The sequence below is a fragment of the Macrotis lagotis genome, chromosome 8, assembly GCF_037893015.1.
Source record: "Macrotis lagotis isolate mMagLag1 chromosome 8, bilby.v1.9.chrom.fasta, whole genome shotgun sequence".
In the NCBI taxonomy this organism is placed as follows: domain Eukaryota; kingdom Metazoa; phylum Chordata; class Mammalia; order Peramelemorphia; family Peramelidae; genus Macrotis; species Macrotis lagotis.
The window spans coordinates 91,008,553-91,024,456 of NC_133665.1; positions in this window are offsets into that span (position 1 = coordinate 91,008,553).

The window sequence follows — 15,904 nt, forward strand, 5'->3', positions numbered from 1 at the left end:
AATGAACTTTTGAAGACATAAAATGATGAAGAATGAAATGAGCAGAACCCAGAGAATAATTTTTTATAATAACTACACTTTGAAAGCTATAGGATTATGAACCCTAAAATGACCATTCAATATTCCAAAGGACTGATGATATAAAGTATATCCACATGTGACAGATTTACAGGGCACAAGGAGATATAAATATTTTTATTTACAGTCAGTGAGGGATTTATTTTGCTTTCCTATGTATATTTATTCCAAGAAATTTTCTTCTTTCCTTTTCTTTTTCCAGTGGGATAGCAAGGCAGGAAAGAAAATAGATTTTCATGCATTTAAAAAAATAGAAATGTGGGAATAGGGTACTATAAATAAGAAATATTGCATAGACTTTCAGATGAAGTCACTCATTAATTTTGCTTATCTGTTCTATGTTATAAAAGACCTCTCGAAGTGGGAGTGATTTGTAAATGTATTGAAAAAGGATAACATTAATAAAAAGAATTATAATAACTAACATTTATAGAGTGCTTTGAAGATTTCAAAGCATCTTACATCCACAACAATGAACCATAGCAGAATTCCTTAAACAGATCTTTAAATCATCACCACTAAGGAGCACTAGATTTCATTATGTGCTATTTAGAGTAACACGGACACAGTCTCTCATGAAATTTACAATATGATATAAGACAAAATGAAAACTTCATTCCAGACCATTGAACTATATATACCTGAGAGGAAAAGTCAAGTAATTCACGGCAAATTAAATTAAAATGTAACATAACAGTACACAAACTTGCCATAATGAAAATGTACCCAATACTATAGTATATTAAACATCCAAATGTGGAGGTTACCAAATATGATTGCATCTGTCAATAAAAAATTATAGAGAAAAATTTTAGTCAATAATTTCCTTTACTAAATATTGAAATTTTCTATCATATTATAAAGAATTCCAAAACTTGCATCCTTTTCTCTAAGTCTTTTTTTTATAAATAATAGAGTAAGAGAAATATGATGGAGTGTGAAAAGTTATGGTGGCAATCATTGTACTTGGGTTCTAATTCTAATTCTGCCACTGATTACTTTTACAATCTCAGATATATATATATATATACCTCTGACTTAGGTTTGTAACTTCATTTACAAAAGGAGAGAGAGACAATGAAAGAAAAAAATCTCTCCTATGTCTGAATTGATATGATTTGAGATTTGTCAATTATGCATGTAGTTTGACTTTTTTCTTTCATTTATTACCTGCTACTAATTTTTATCTCAGAATAACCAGTTGTACAGGTGTTTAATAAATGTTTATTAAACTGAATAACTTCTTTGTTCTGACCACCTGATCCCCATAAATACTTTTTCTGATTTTACTTAGGTTGTGGGCACACAGTTATGGGCTTTATTATCTCAAATGAGGTAATTTTTATAAAATGCTTATAATACTTGGAATATAGTAGGAGCTATGTAATAGTTCTTATTGTTATTTTTATTATCCTAATGAAGAATAACCAACTCTTACTTTGGGTCACATAGACTATTTTCCATGGAAGTTGAACCATAGAAATGTCTCATACATCTAGAACTTCAATGTTGTTGAATGACAACAAATAAATTTGTTTGAAGTAAATAGATATTCACAAAATAAAGCTTTTTCTGAGGCACATTAAGTACATGATCTCATTTGATACTCAAAATAACCCTGAGATAGTTTACTGTAGTAATTATTTTCATCTTAGTTTTTCAGATGAGAAAAATGGGACTCAGAGATGTTAAAAATGATTTGTTTTTAATCAGACAACTGGTAATTATGGGAAGTATGATTTAAAATCCGGTTTCTTTTTTTGTTGTTGAAGAAATTGGCATTTGGGTGGTGCTGTTCAATGAATAAAACACATTAGTGTTTCTCAAAGAGGACAGTGTCTAATAAGGTAGATTTCAAAGTTTTTAGAAAATACAGACATAAAAATAGAGTCTAATTCTAATTCAAATCGACTGTCTAACCTAATAATATTAAGAAACCATTTTCAGTGATTTTTAAAGAATCTTTCCCATTTATAGTGTATTACTTTAAAAAAAACACAAATGTCTAAATAAAAACTGCATATAAAAGCTTAAGCAATTTATCAAGGTAATTGATTTAAATTTTTTTTCCTCATCTATACCTTCCTTCACTTCCTTTTGTGTAACTTTTAAAATGTTTTGTTGGTGATAAGATCAATCATTTTTTATTTCATTTCCTGCTCATTTTGCCATATTTCACCTGACCAGAACATACTATTATCTAGAGTAGTAATGTCAGACTTAAATAGAAACAAGTGCTTAAACCCAAGAAGCCATACATAATGATCTTTGAAGGCCTTATTCTGACTTAAAAATTCTACATTTTAGCATGACCTATATTCTATCGTATTTTTAAGCATTTCTCAATTATATTTTAAAATAATTTAGGTTTTATTAGAGATCAAGGTAGCTCAAATGTCTAGTCTATAATGATTTCCCTGGAATTTGAATACTGCCTTAAATGCTCATGTCTTGGATTGCTTCATGTCCCCAGTTTTGATCTGACAAAACCATAAACCTTTCCTTTTAAATTGTGATAGTGTCTCAGAAGTTTAGCTCAAGATTTGGATCCTACTACATTCATATTTTTGTACTTTGGGCAAAGACATGGCTGGTTGCATTCTTTAGACTGTCTTCTTCTTCTTCCTTATGGCAATTGGTCCATATTACACTTTTTGAAATCCTTGACTGTTTATTTCTTTTATTTTCTGAGTTTCCCAATTTTTTAGATACCTTAATTTATATCCTTGGAAATATATATTAGCTAATACACACTACATCTTTTCTCCCATCCTCTTTTATATTTGACAGAAACAAAAGGAACAGGTGATGGAGAATAATGACTAGAACCACAATATAATAATATAATTAAGCCCCCCAAATTGATGGATGTTGAACATTGTGGAGAAAGGGCAGAGAGAGTGATGATCTCTTACTGATTTCTCAGTTTTGTGATCGTGAGATTCAGAGATGTGGGGTTATTGAACTATAGTTCAATCTGCTCCTGTTAAAGAGGAGGAAAATGAGACCCAAAGAGACTTGCCAAAGGTCACGCTGATGGTATTAGTGGCAAAGAGAACTGGAATTTGGAATTCAGGTTCTTGAACAAAAACTCCACTGCTTTTGTAAGTATGTTTGCATTATGGCATGTTGAAACATGCTTTGGGTAAACAGTAGCAGTGTGGGTAAAACAAAGACCAAATAATGCAATCAGTGGGGTACTCTAAGCAAGAGATGAAGTAATCATACTAAAAAAAAAAAGTTGAAGTTTATTGGATTTTATTATCAGGAAATTCCTGTCTGGACTCTGATCCTGAGGCCCCAGAATTCCTTGTTCATCATGTCTTAGCAACTTTTTTACCCTGGAAATTTTCTCAGCTCCTGTAGTTCCATTTTCTGATTATTCTTCTTTAACCTCTATTTCAAGGAAGATCCCAGGTCAGTCATGTTTACTCCATTCTTCTCTAGGCTCCACTCCTGCTTGGACTTTTTTCTCCATCAAATCTTTTAAACATACACCTTTTAAACTTCCATAAGTGTATTTCTTCCTCATTGGAATATAAGCTTTATGAGGGCAGGAATGATCTTTTTGTTTCCATTTTGTCTCTAGTGCTTAGCATAGCATAGATGGCATACAATAACTGCTTATTGAACTTATTTAATAATCAATAAATTCTCATTGAATTCACTTAGTTTGATTTTTAGTTCCCTTCAAAGTCCAGCTGTCACCACATCTTCCATAAAGAATCCTTCAACCACAAACCCCAACTGCCATAGTGAAAATGAACCCTGTATTTTCAAATTGCTAATAGACATTGTTTGTAGCTTTCATTGGTATTTCTCCCCCCCACACCCCATCCCACCACATCTATTACTTGTATAATTGGATTCTTAAGAGCAAATCTCATAGTGGATAGAAGGCTAAGCCTAGAGTCCGGAAGACTTGATTTCAAATTAGACCTCTGGTGCTTAACATCTATGTGATACTGGTCAGTTAACTTCTGTTTGTCTCAGTTTCTTCATATGCAAAAGTGGGATGGTGATCAAATGAGACAATAATTATAAATCATTTAATCTAATATTTGGCATATTAATAAGCACTATGAAATTGTTAACTATTATTATTGTCAGCTTTCCTCATCCCTACTCCATTGCAGTCAGGATATTAAGGACCATGGTTTTTAGATAGCAGTTAATTGACACGTATTTGGTGTTGTATAACTAAATGAATGGATGAGATTCTGGTAATCTTCTTTTAATTTCCCTTTATAAATCAGTTAGTGAGCAGAGCTCATGTTGTACATTAATATAAAAATTATGACCAATGATCATGAAAAGTCTGTATCTTATCAAAATATAAGCAACACCTCAGAAAGGGGCAGCTTGGATATATAAAATTAATATATAATTAATTAGGTGAATACCTTTCAAGGTTTTCTGAAAATTTCTCAGCTGGCAATGGAGCAGTTAGTGGAATGGGTAGGCCTGTGCTATATTCCAGAGTGCATTTAATTTGAAAATGGAGAAAATAATGGTAATAACTTCCAATATTAAGATGATTTCAGTGGAAAATGTATCATTTGATCACAGGGTATCTGAACTTCAAGGGAATTAACTTCAACCTGCAATGCCACTCAGTATGTCACATTTTAAATACTTTTAACATCAGAAGTGACTTGAAATCAATGCACTCCAGTTAAACAGAAGTTGAGATTTGCAGGTATCCTTGAAAAGGCAGCTAAAGCCAAAATCATTTTAATCAACTCAGTACCGATCATTATATCCACAGGACAGTGGAACATTGGACAAACCTGTTTCAGACCCCCAACAGAATTCTACTGAGGGGGGTCAGCATTTCCAGGAAAAAGATAAAACAGCGCAACTTAATTTAGAATTTCTCTGTCTCTTCCTACAAGGAAGAGACCAGGATATTTCCTGATGGTGGATTTGCATGGAGTTAACATTCATCTTTCATCATGTAGTTTAGCCTTATATTCTGCTCAATTAACCCCATTACACCAGAGTTGTCAAGGAGACCAATTTGCCACCAAAAGGCAAAGGTGTGAACAGGAGACATTCTAAATCAACATTTTAATCAGAGACTCTAGGAAAGGTTGACCTCTTTATTTCTAGGGATCTGAGAAAGAACACCGTGCAGGAGTAAATATCCTCCATGGCTAGTGGTGAAATGGTTCCCTTAAAATGTTATATCAGAGAAACCCCATTAATTATTCTCTACTAAACATATTTTATACATAATCTAAAATATTTGCATTTTTCTGTTTAAAAAATTTAATTATCCTAACTTCTAATATGCCTATAGACTTTTTCTATAAAAATTAGCATTATAGTATAATATTTAAAAAATATGTCAGAATTGCTAAAATTATATGCTAATTAATAAATTAAAAACTTGGTTTATAGTCATTTATAAGCCATTTGAACTGACTTGGCAGGTTGGCAAAGATATCAAAAATGAAAGTCATTTGTTGGATGGGTCTCCCTTTCTCTCTGCACACACACACACACACACACACACACACACACACACACACACACACACATACAGATAAATATATATATATATGAAGTGTTGATTAATTTTACTAAATTGATTTTGTTTCTTTTTCATTCTTCACTATAAGACAGGTAATTTACTGTATATGCAATGGTTTTGAAGTCAGGGATACTTGAGTTCAGATTCTTCCTAACTAACTAGATATATGACTAGAGTGAGTTATCTCACTTCTGTTACCCAAAGGTGAGGTTGGAAAGAAAGAAAGGAAGGAAGGAAGGAAGGAAGGAAGGAAGGAAGGAAGGAAGAGAAAGAAAGAAAAAAAAGAAAGAAAAGAAAAGAAAGAAAAGAAAGAAAGAGAAGAAGAGAGGAAAAGAAAGAAAATTTCCATTACAGGAAGAACACCAAATGCAAAGAAATAATACTTGTACTTAAATTCTGTCATTCACTAAACAAGTTTTTATTTTCTCTGGTCTTTCATGTCTATGTCTATAGAATGAATAAAACCAATGAGGTTTAAAAGAGATGGGAGTTTGAAATTGCTTTCTAAACTCCCCCAAAGTAAGTTTCACAAAAGTAAATTAGTATTAACAAAATGCATTTTGTCCTTTGTGAAAGCAATTTCTTTTATTAACAATAGGAATACTAAGCTTAATATTTCTTTTTTTGCTTCTTGTTGTTGAGTTGTGCCTGACCATGTGTGATTCCATTTGGAGCATTCTTGGCAAAGGCACTACACTTGTTTGCCATTTCCTTTCCAGATCATTTTACAGATAGGTGACTGAGGTAAGTAAAGCTAAGTGACTTACCCAGGGTCACACAACATTAGTATAGTGTCTGAAGCCAATTTGAGCTCACACAAGGAGACCACCTTTTTGTGTTAATGTTTCTTTAAAGTTGTCTGGGAGCATAAATATATTTATGTTGTAAAAGTTAGATTGGATTAATGTCTCATGCACTGATATTTTCTGTTGGTATCTTATTGAGGAGTGGAGTGGGCTTTTTAGCTTCCTGTGGCAATTTTACCAATTATTCCAACCTTTTGCGGAGTCTACCAAAACTAGATAGGCTTTGAAAGAAAGTCTAGCAAAGAACTTGTCTGTTTCCCAGGAATAAGACTAACTAAATCTGTAGAGCTTTGTCTTCAGAAAAATACGAGCATGGCATCATTTTTCAGTCATGGCAGTCTATGAAAATAGAAAGACCATTATTTGCTTACTGATGAAATTATAGCCCACTCATAGAAATTATCTTGTGGTCTCTAATGTATTCACATAGATTTGCTTCTCTTCCTAATTTTCCTGGTTAATTAGGTAGATTATATATTTAGTCTGTTACCATTATGAATCTTGAGGGGTTGCATTAAATTATTTGTTAAATTGCAGAGCTAACCATATTAAATGTTACAGAAACCTACATTTAGGCTGGGTGAAAAACATTACATTTTCAAGAAATTTTTCCAACATCTTGGGACTCATTTTCACTTGCTGCTTTACTTTTGGAGTAGCTGAAATAACAGATTATGAAACATTCAGAATAGGAGTTACAATGTCATTGAAATCTTGCCAATTTTTCCCCATGCAATCCTTTTCACTGTTAACATATATCTCTAGGATGTTGTAAATCATTGCAAAAGGAAGTATTCATGTGCTATTCTATTGTGAATATTTGTATTGAGTGACAGGGAGCTACTCCAGAAGAAAAGATAGGTTACTAGAATTATATTGTTGGACCTGAATTTCTGAGTATTTTGATTAAAAAATGTTTTTCCACTAGAATGTAAGTCTATTACAAGTATTTCTCTAGCTTTTGTAGGACCAGTGTAATGCCACTAAAAATATGCTGATAAAAATAGAAGCTGATTTGGGATATTTGGTCAAGAAAATATGATCTTAAAATGTATGTTCTACTAGGCTTACTGGATGTTGATTAGTAACAAGGAATAATCAAGGAGTGCCTCATTTGAGATCACCTACTTTTAATTGCCTGTTAAATAGCATCATGCTTTTGAAATTCCTGTTTTAAAAAAAAGAGGCAAAATTTTTGAATGAAATATATTATTATAATTCCTGTACAGTATTTAACATACAATATACTATTAGGAACTATATATTGAAGGAATAAATATGCCTTCTGAGAAACAAATGTCACAGAAGGTTTTTTTTTTATTCATACATCATTTTTCAGATAAAAGTTCATAATCAAAACTCAATCCATTTTAAATCTTTATTTTCATGGGAACATAAACAATGAAATATATATAAATGAAAAACTATATATGTAATTACACAAACAACCACACATATATTATGTATGCATTTGTGTAATTTTTTATGTCTCCAAATTCATGTTATACATATATATGTATATTTACATATACATATTCACACATGTACATTGGTAAATTTTACAGCTATTATTTATCTGAAGTTTCTTTGGGTTGTATGAAGTCCTTCATTAGAGAGGAAAAAACAATTTCATAGATTCTGTGTCTATAGCTAATGTCATATTATGAACCTAAGGACAATGTCTATAGAATAAACTAAACATATTAGTAGTATTATTAGTATTTTCATATCTCATATCAGTCAACTGAAAATTAATTGAGTCATGAACAGATAAGGTTAACCTAATGAGATATTGTTACACCACTGAATAAAACAGACTGACTTTTTCCACTATTTGATGGTGAGAGGTTATCATGATTAGAAAAAACATGAGTCTCCCACCTGGCCAAATTGTGATTATGAGTTGCAGGATGGTTGACAGTGGCAGGGAGCAACAGCTATAAATCAAATATTAATTTTTTCATTCTACCTAAGAAAGGGAGATATTTTAAAATTAATTTTATAAAATTTTATGTACATGCATGCTATATATATATATCCATATAATGCACATATATGTATATGCATTAGTGGTTTTTATTATCATCATATCTGAGTACTTCATATTCCTCAAATTTCACCTAAAAAACTCCATTAGGAACATTATATTTCAGTCTCCCTATGATTTAAGAGATTTGTCTCCCCCCTCTTACTTTCATCTAAGTCTTCTTTTGGGGCCCGACCATCTTTTGATGAGCCTATATGAATTTCTCTAGATCATAAAATAAGAGAATTTCAGAGTTGTAAGGGATGACAGAAACCATTTAATTGCATTTGTTCTTGAAAAAGCATCCCTTCTGTAATGCCCCAATAAATAGTCATCTGACATCCTCCTGAGTGAGGGAAAAATTATTATCTCTTGGGGCATTCCATTACACTTTTGAGCAAATATGATTGTTAGAAAATAGTCTTCTAACCTCAAGGCTGAATATGCCTCTACAACTTTCATGCTTTTTTAAACTGTAGATATGTCCTTCTAACTGTAGAATAAGCATAATCTTCCACATTTTCATATCTGCTAGCAAATCTTCTTAGCATCTTTTATTCTCCTCCTCTAATCAACCAATAAATCAAATGATCTTTGTGCCCCAGTGTCTAGAGATCTTTTGCCATCCTGATGATCCCCTTCATGGCTCCTTCACTTTTTAGCTATATTGCTCCTTAGCATGCTAAACAAAATTGAACATAATAGTTCTATATGTAGAATATTGCTATGTCAGATAATTACAGATTACCTCCTTTATTTAAAACACTATTTCATTGAATAAACCCAAAGACTGTTAGTCACATTACTAGAGTTTGTATTCAATAAAATCACATCTTTTTTCAGTAGCTTATTTAGAAATATCTCTTCTTTCTGAAACTTCTCAAGTAAATTTATAGAATTCACATATTGAAATATATATTATATATTTATATGCATACATGCATACATATAATTTAATATTATTTGATTTATGAAATTATTTTAATCTTGAAGTCTATTTTTGATGAAGACTCCCAGTTTTGCAACCATTAAATATATTTTCTATAGCTTAATACAAGTCACTAATGAACATAATAAAGTAGAATATGACCAAGAGTATAACCCTGTAACAGTCTTTGAGGATTTTCCTCAAAGTTATCATTGTTCCATTAATTCCTCAAAGTACTTGTAAATTCAGTATTCAATATAAGACTTGAAAGAAACCTCAAGTGTCATCTATTATAACCTATACATTACCAAAATTCCATTCTATAATATTCTCAAATAATGTCTGGCCAGTCTCTCTCTCAAGATCTCCAGGGAAGAAAAATGTATCATATCCTTAAAAAGTTCACTTTACCTTTACTTTAGAGCATTAATCATTTTAATTATTTCCTATATCGAACCTAAATCAGTTCTTCTACATCTTCTGCTAAATCCTAAATCTTTGATTAACTGTTGGATTTATAATCTTTGAACTACAGACATAAAGCTATTTTCTTTAATCATTTTCTAATGCCTTGCCCATTTGGTAGAATTGACCAGAGTTATCATTTTATTTGGATAGCCTTCCTATAATTAACAAGCATTAATTATAATCAGTATATAATAATCATAATCCTCTAACCCGCTCTGAAGAGAATGTCAGTGGGGGCAAAGGGAAAGAAAAATTTTCATTTAAATAAAAAAGACTGAAGATTGAAGCAGCATGGTGCAGTGCACAGAGCACTAGACTTGGAAGTAGGTGAACTGGATTCAGATCCTGGACCTGGATCTCCCCTAAAGGGAGATCAATTTGAGCACAAAGTGGAAATGCATTTAATTGGGTTGATCCTTCATGCAAAAGGCCAACCTTGATGCTTTGGCACAGTCGGGGGGGGAAGATGTTTGAGAGATATTTTGAAGGCAGAAATGATAGGATTTGACAACTAATTAGATATTGGGGGGTGTCATATTGAGGAATTAAAAATGTTGTCTAAGTTGAGAAACTGGATTAATAGGAGGATAGGGACGCCTTCAACAGTAAGAGAGAACTGGAGCAGCTAGGCAATGCAATGAATAGAGTACCAGTCCTGTAATCAGGAAAGGACCTGAGTTCAAATCTAGTCTGTGACATTTGATACTAGGTGTGTGCCTCACTGGAAAAGAAAAACTAATAGAGAACTTAGAAGAAGAACAAAGGTTGTGGGAAAGAGATTATGAATTCAGTTTTGAACATATTGAGTTTAAAATGCTTGTAGTCACATACAGTGGGAAGTTAGAGATGAAATACTAGAAGGTAGGAGAGGTTAAGTCTGAACAAATAGATCTGAGAGTCAGCTACATAGAGATGTTGTTTGTAACCATAAAAACCAATAGAACATTGAATGAAATAGTATAAAGTTATATGAAATGGTACAGGAAGAGCCTAGGTGGCACTCTCCAGTCTTTGATATCTTTGATTTCTACTCCTTGATATTTTTTTCCTCTCTAAATTTTTTTTTTAGGTTTTTGCAAGGCAAATGTGGGTAAGTGGATTGCCCAAGGCCACACAGCAAGGTATTTCCTCTCTAAATTTTTGGAACCCTTCCCTCCCTGGATTTCCTTCCTACATGTCAATTAGTCTGACATTTCCTTCTCTGTTTCTTTTGCTATATTTTCATCCACGTCATACCTCCTAACTATAAAGTTCCCCTATGACCCTGACTTGGGTGTCTCTCTCCTCTCCTTCTTTATTATTTTGTTCATGAATTCATCAACTCAAGGGGATTTAATTATCAATTCCATGCAGCTAATTCTTAGATCTATTAATACAATGCTCCTGAACTCTCCTCTGATCTCTAGTACATGACTGGAATGCTTTCTTTCTTCATTCCATTGTGCAGGTTTCCCTTCCCTAAATTTTAGCTAAAATCTCACTTTCTTCAAGAAATCTTTTATAGTCTTCTTCAATGCTAGAAGGATTTCTAGAGCTCTCTCTTAATAATTACTTCCTATTTATTCCATATATACTTTATTTGAACATAATGGTTTACATGTCATTTCCCTTACTATATATATATATATATATATATATATATATATATATATATATATATAATATATATATATTAGCTGTTTGGTAAATGATTGTTGCATGGACTTTACTTTCTTGGGGAAAAAAATAAGGCTACAAGCAACAACACCAAAAAAACATGTAGGCAAGAGTTTGATGCAAGAATTTTTTAGTTCTGGGTTTTTTTTTTTTTTTGGGATGTGGGTATTATCCAGAAGCAGGGGACAATATGGCCACTTGCTTGCAATAGACTAGAAAAGGTCTGAGTTATTAGAGTCAATGTATTTGTTCAGCGTAGCTAAAAAAAATTTCCTCATTGTGAGCCACAAGCATGGTTCAAATGATCTGTTGATTCCTCCTGTATGGGAACTTAATCGGTCCTAGAGTCTGAAGTTTCTTATATCACCATAGTCTTCTAGGCCTCTCTCTGTGTCCCCCAGCCTACAAAACAAGCATTAATTTTTAGAGAGGAAAGAAAGTCAACATATCTGATCAATATTTTAATTAAATCTGAAAACATGTGCAATATACAACACCTGGGAATTCCTACCTTGCTGGATGGGTAGATTGGGCATGTCTTAATATATCTCTTCATTTAAATTCCATTAATCTCAGCCATTTCTTTTTACACTTAACTTTTAAATTTTTGATATGTAATTGTTCTTTCCAATGTGCTTCACTCTGTTCACTTAATTTTTCATCACTTCATATAGATATTAACATGTTTCTCAGTATACAATCACACATCATTTCTAAGAGAATCGTAGTATTCTATTATATAGGTGTAACTCAGTTTGATTAACCATTCCTTAAATGATGGGCATTTACTTTGATTCCAATTCTTAATTATCTGAAAAAGTATTGATATAAATATTTTGGAGTACATGAGACTTTTTTTCCTTTTCTTCTTATAGATGGCTTCCTTTCAGTTAAGACTAGCAATTCAGTCTCTGGTTCAAAGGGTTTAGATATATTAATCACTTCATCTGCACAATTCCAAAATAGTTTTAGATCAACAACAATGTATTAGTGTTACTATCTGCCCACACTTCCTCCAGCATTGATGGGTTCCAAGTTGTTTGTTGCCAATTTTCAGGATATGAGATGAAATCTAACAGTTGTTTTGATTCGAATTTCCTTTATCGTTAATGATATTCAGCAATTTTTAGTTCTTTTGAGAACTTTTGTTCATATCTTTTGGAAAATGATGAAAGATTTCCCTAGGTAACTTATGTTTTCCACTTTTTCATACATAGTATTATTTTCTCTATTTCTAAATCTTTCTTATATAGTCTGTTTATTGATATTTCCATTTTTTTAACCATTATCAAATTGTTTTGATGATTGCTGCTTTATAATACAGCTTGTAATCTGGAAGAGCTATTCTTCCACTGTCTTTTTATCATCCTTGATATTCTAGATATTTTGTTTTTCCAATGAGTTTTTCTATTTTATTATTTTTGAAATTATCCTATTGATAAATTGATCAGTATAGCATAGTTCTCCATGTTTAAATTTGACTGAAATACTATTTTAAAAAGCTGTGTTAATCTTCAATTTTTAAAAGTTGTCTTCTGAATTATACAATTTGTTATCTCTAATGTTTTCTTTCTTCTTATTAGATCTGATTTTTCTCTCACAACACATTCAATTTAGATCTATGTTTAGCATGGCTACAAATGTAAAATCTATAGCAGATTTCTTTTGGGAGGGAGGGAGGGGGAAGTAAGGGAGGGAAGGAGGGAGAAAAACTGTAAAACTCAAAATCTTGCAAAAAATGATTGATAGAAACTATCATTGCATGTAATTGGAAAAACAAATGCAATATTTATATAATATCTTATAAAAGTTGCTTTTCTAAGTGCCAGAATGAAGAATACATAGTTCTTCTATTTTCAAATAAAGACTTGACATAAATGGGCATATCTTCCACAGTACCATATAATATGAGTTGTTTTTTTGTTTATTTCTTTATCGAAGTCCCTTCCATCTTAGGTATTGTTTGTTTTGTCTAAACTGCAGTCCTTAAATGACTAAGTCAAATGGTACTAAAGATGTTTGATATGAGCAAAAAAAGTATAAGGGTCACCCAGATAAGGACAAGTTAAATATATTTGAGGGAAACTATTATCAAAGTCGAGTAAGCTTTTCAATTTGACAAACTGTTGATTCTTACAAAGGTGCTATTTATTAGCCTGTATAGTTCCCCATAATAGGGTTTCCTTATATTCGGTAAATTGTTTCATTATCATCATCATCATCATCATCATCAATAGTAGCAGCAGTAGTAACAATAATAATGGGAATAGTAATAGTAGTAGTAGTAATAGTAGTAGTAGTAGTAGTAGTAGCAGTAATAGCATGTTTAGCATGGCTACAAATGTAAAATCTATAGCAGATTTCTTTTGGGAGGGAGGGAGGGGGAAGTAAGGGAGGGAAGGAGAGAGAAAAACTAAAACTCAAAATCTTGCAAAAAATGATTGATAGAAACTATCATTGTATGTAATTGGAAAAACAAATGCAATATTTATATAATATCTTATAAAAGTTGTAGTAGTAGCAGTAGTAGTAGTAGTAGTAGTAGTAGTAGTAGTAGTAGTAGTAGTAGTAGTAGTAGTAGTAGTAGTGGCGGCAGCGATGGTGGTAATAGTCATAGTGGTAACACAGTGATGGTGTTGCCTTCATTGATTTCATCTCTCTAGCACTTGAACTTGCATCTTGGGTTAGCCTGTCCCTGAATTGGGTTGCCTACTCAGGTATGTTGGTTCATTCCAACGTATTTGCAATCAGGTCAAGTATTTTGCAATACTGTGATCTAACGATTCATTTGTAATATCTAATTCTTGCCAGAAATTAGCATGAAGGTAAAAAATGAATGACCTAGTTGTGGAGAAACTAAATTCAAACTGCATGCAGTGTTTTTTAAATAAGTCCATTTTATCTGTGATGTTTGATAAGACTATATATCCATCAGTCAACTAACAAAAATTTATTAAGACATGAAGGAATGTGATAACTGAAAGTACTTTTCTTTTTCTGAGTACAAAGTAAAGTATATCTAGTTAGACCGGAGATGATTAACTTAGTTTCAATTTTTATATATTTTGATATCTACATTGCAAAAAAAATTGCTTTTCTTTGCAATCTTTTGTAGTTTATTTTATGCATTTAAAATACATATTCTGAAGAAGGATGCTTAGGCTTCACCAGACTGTCAGAGTCCTTAACCCTACAAAAAAAAAGTGAAGAACTTCCCATTTAGACACATAGAACTATTTATTTTATACTATCATTGACACTTTATGAGGATAAAAATTGAGTAGGCTTTTCAAAATTTTCATAGGTCTCCAGTCAACATGATATATGATTAGAATATTTTTATGTATATTGCATAGCTAGTAGAGTGCTGAGTGAGTGGTCCTTTTCTTCAAAGACTTGCTTTCTGGCAGTCACATGAGAATTTTATCCTAAGTGTGAAAATACAAAGGCTGCAACCTAATAGATGTCTAGTCCTCTCTGACTTTCCTCTCCCAAGAAATGAATATGGAAACAAAGCTTCATTCTTGATAATTCATCTCTTTGTGAGCTAACCAAATTCTAAACAATAAAATTGGCTGTTGTCCACTTGAGACTATGGTTAAGATGCTACACTATTTGGTCCAAGGTATACTTATGCCTTGCAATATTGATCCAGAATCAGCATTAACGTGAGACTGCTTTTATCTTAGCAATAAAATGTTCATTCTCAACAGTATGAAAGCTGTACTGTGCATAAAGTAACAGCAGTATTGTAAAATGATCATCTGTGAATGATTTAGCTATTCTCAACAACACAACAATTCAGACAACTCTAAAGGACTTATGATAAAAAAATGTTTTCCCTCCCCAAAGAAAGAACCGATGCCATCTAAATACACTTAAGAATCATACTTTTATAACTTTACTTTTCTTGAGTTTTTTTGGTCTATATTTTCTTTCACAATATGCCTGCTTTGGAGTTGTTTTGTATGACTACATATTGAATTGTTTGCCTTCTCAGTCAGTTGGAAAAGGAAGAAGAAAGGAAGAGAATTTGGAACTCAAAAGTTACAAGTTTCTGGGGGAAAATTAAAATACTAAATAAACAAAAAAATAAAATCAAAAGGCTAAGATATTACTTAATTTTTAAAAGAATAATTCAAGGAAATTCATACTTCTGAGTCTGTTAAAACTAACTTTTCTATAGTGACTCTTTAAGAGTTCTGCCCAGTATAGGCATTTGAAGAAGGTACCTGCTCTAAACTTGAATCTAAATGAGTTAGATTTTTTCTAAATGTCATGCCATTCAAATCTTCCCATTACACTATTTCAAAAGAAATGTACTTTCCCCTCAGAATACTTACTATTCGGATGGGGAAAGCCGAAAGCCGCCATGGTAAGGAAAGTGAGATAAGGCTATCACTGCC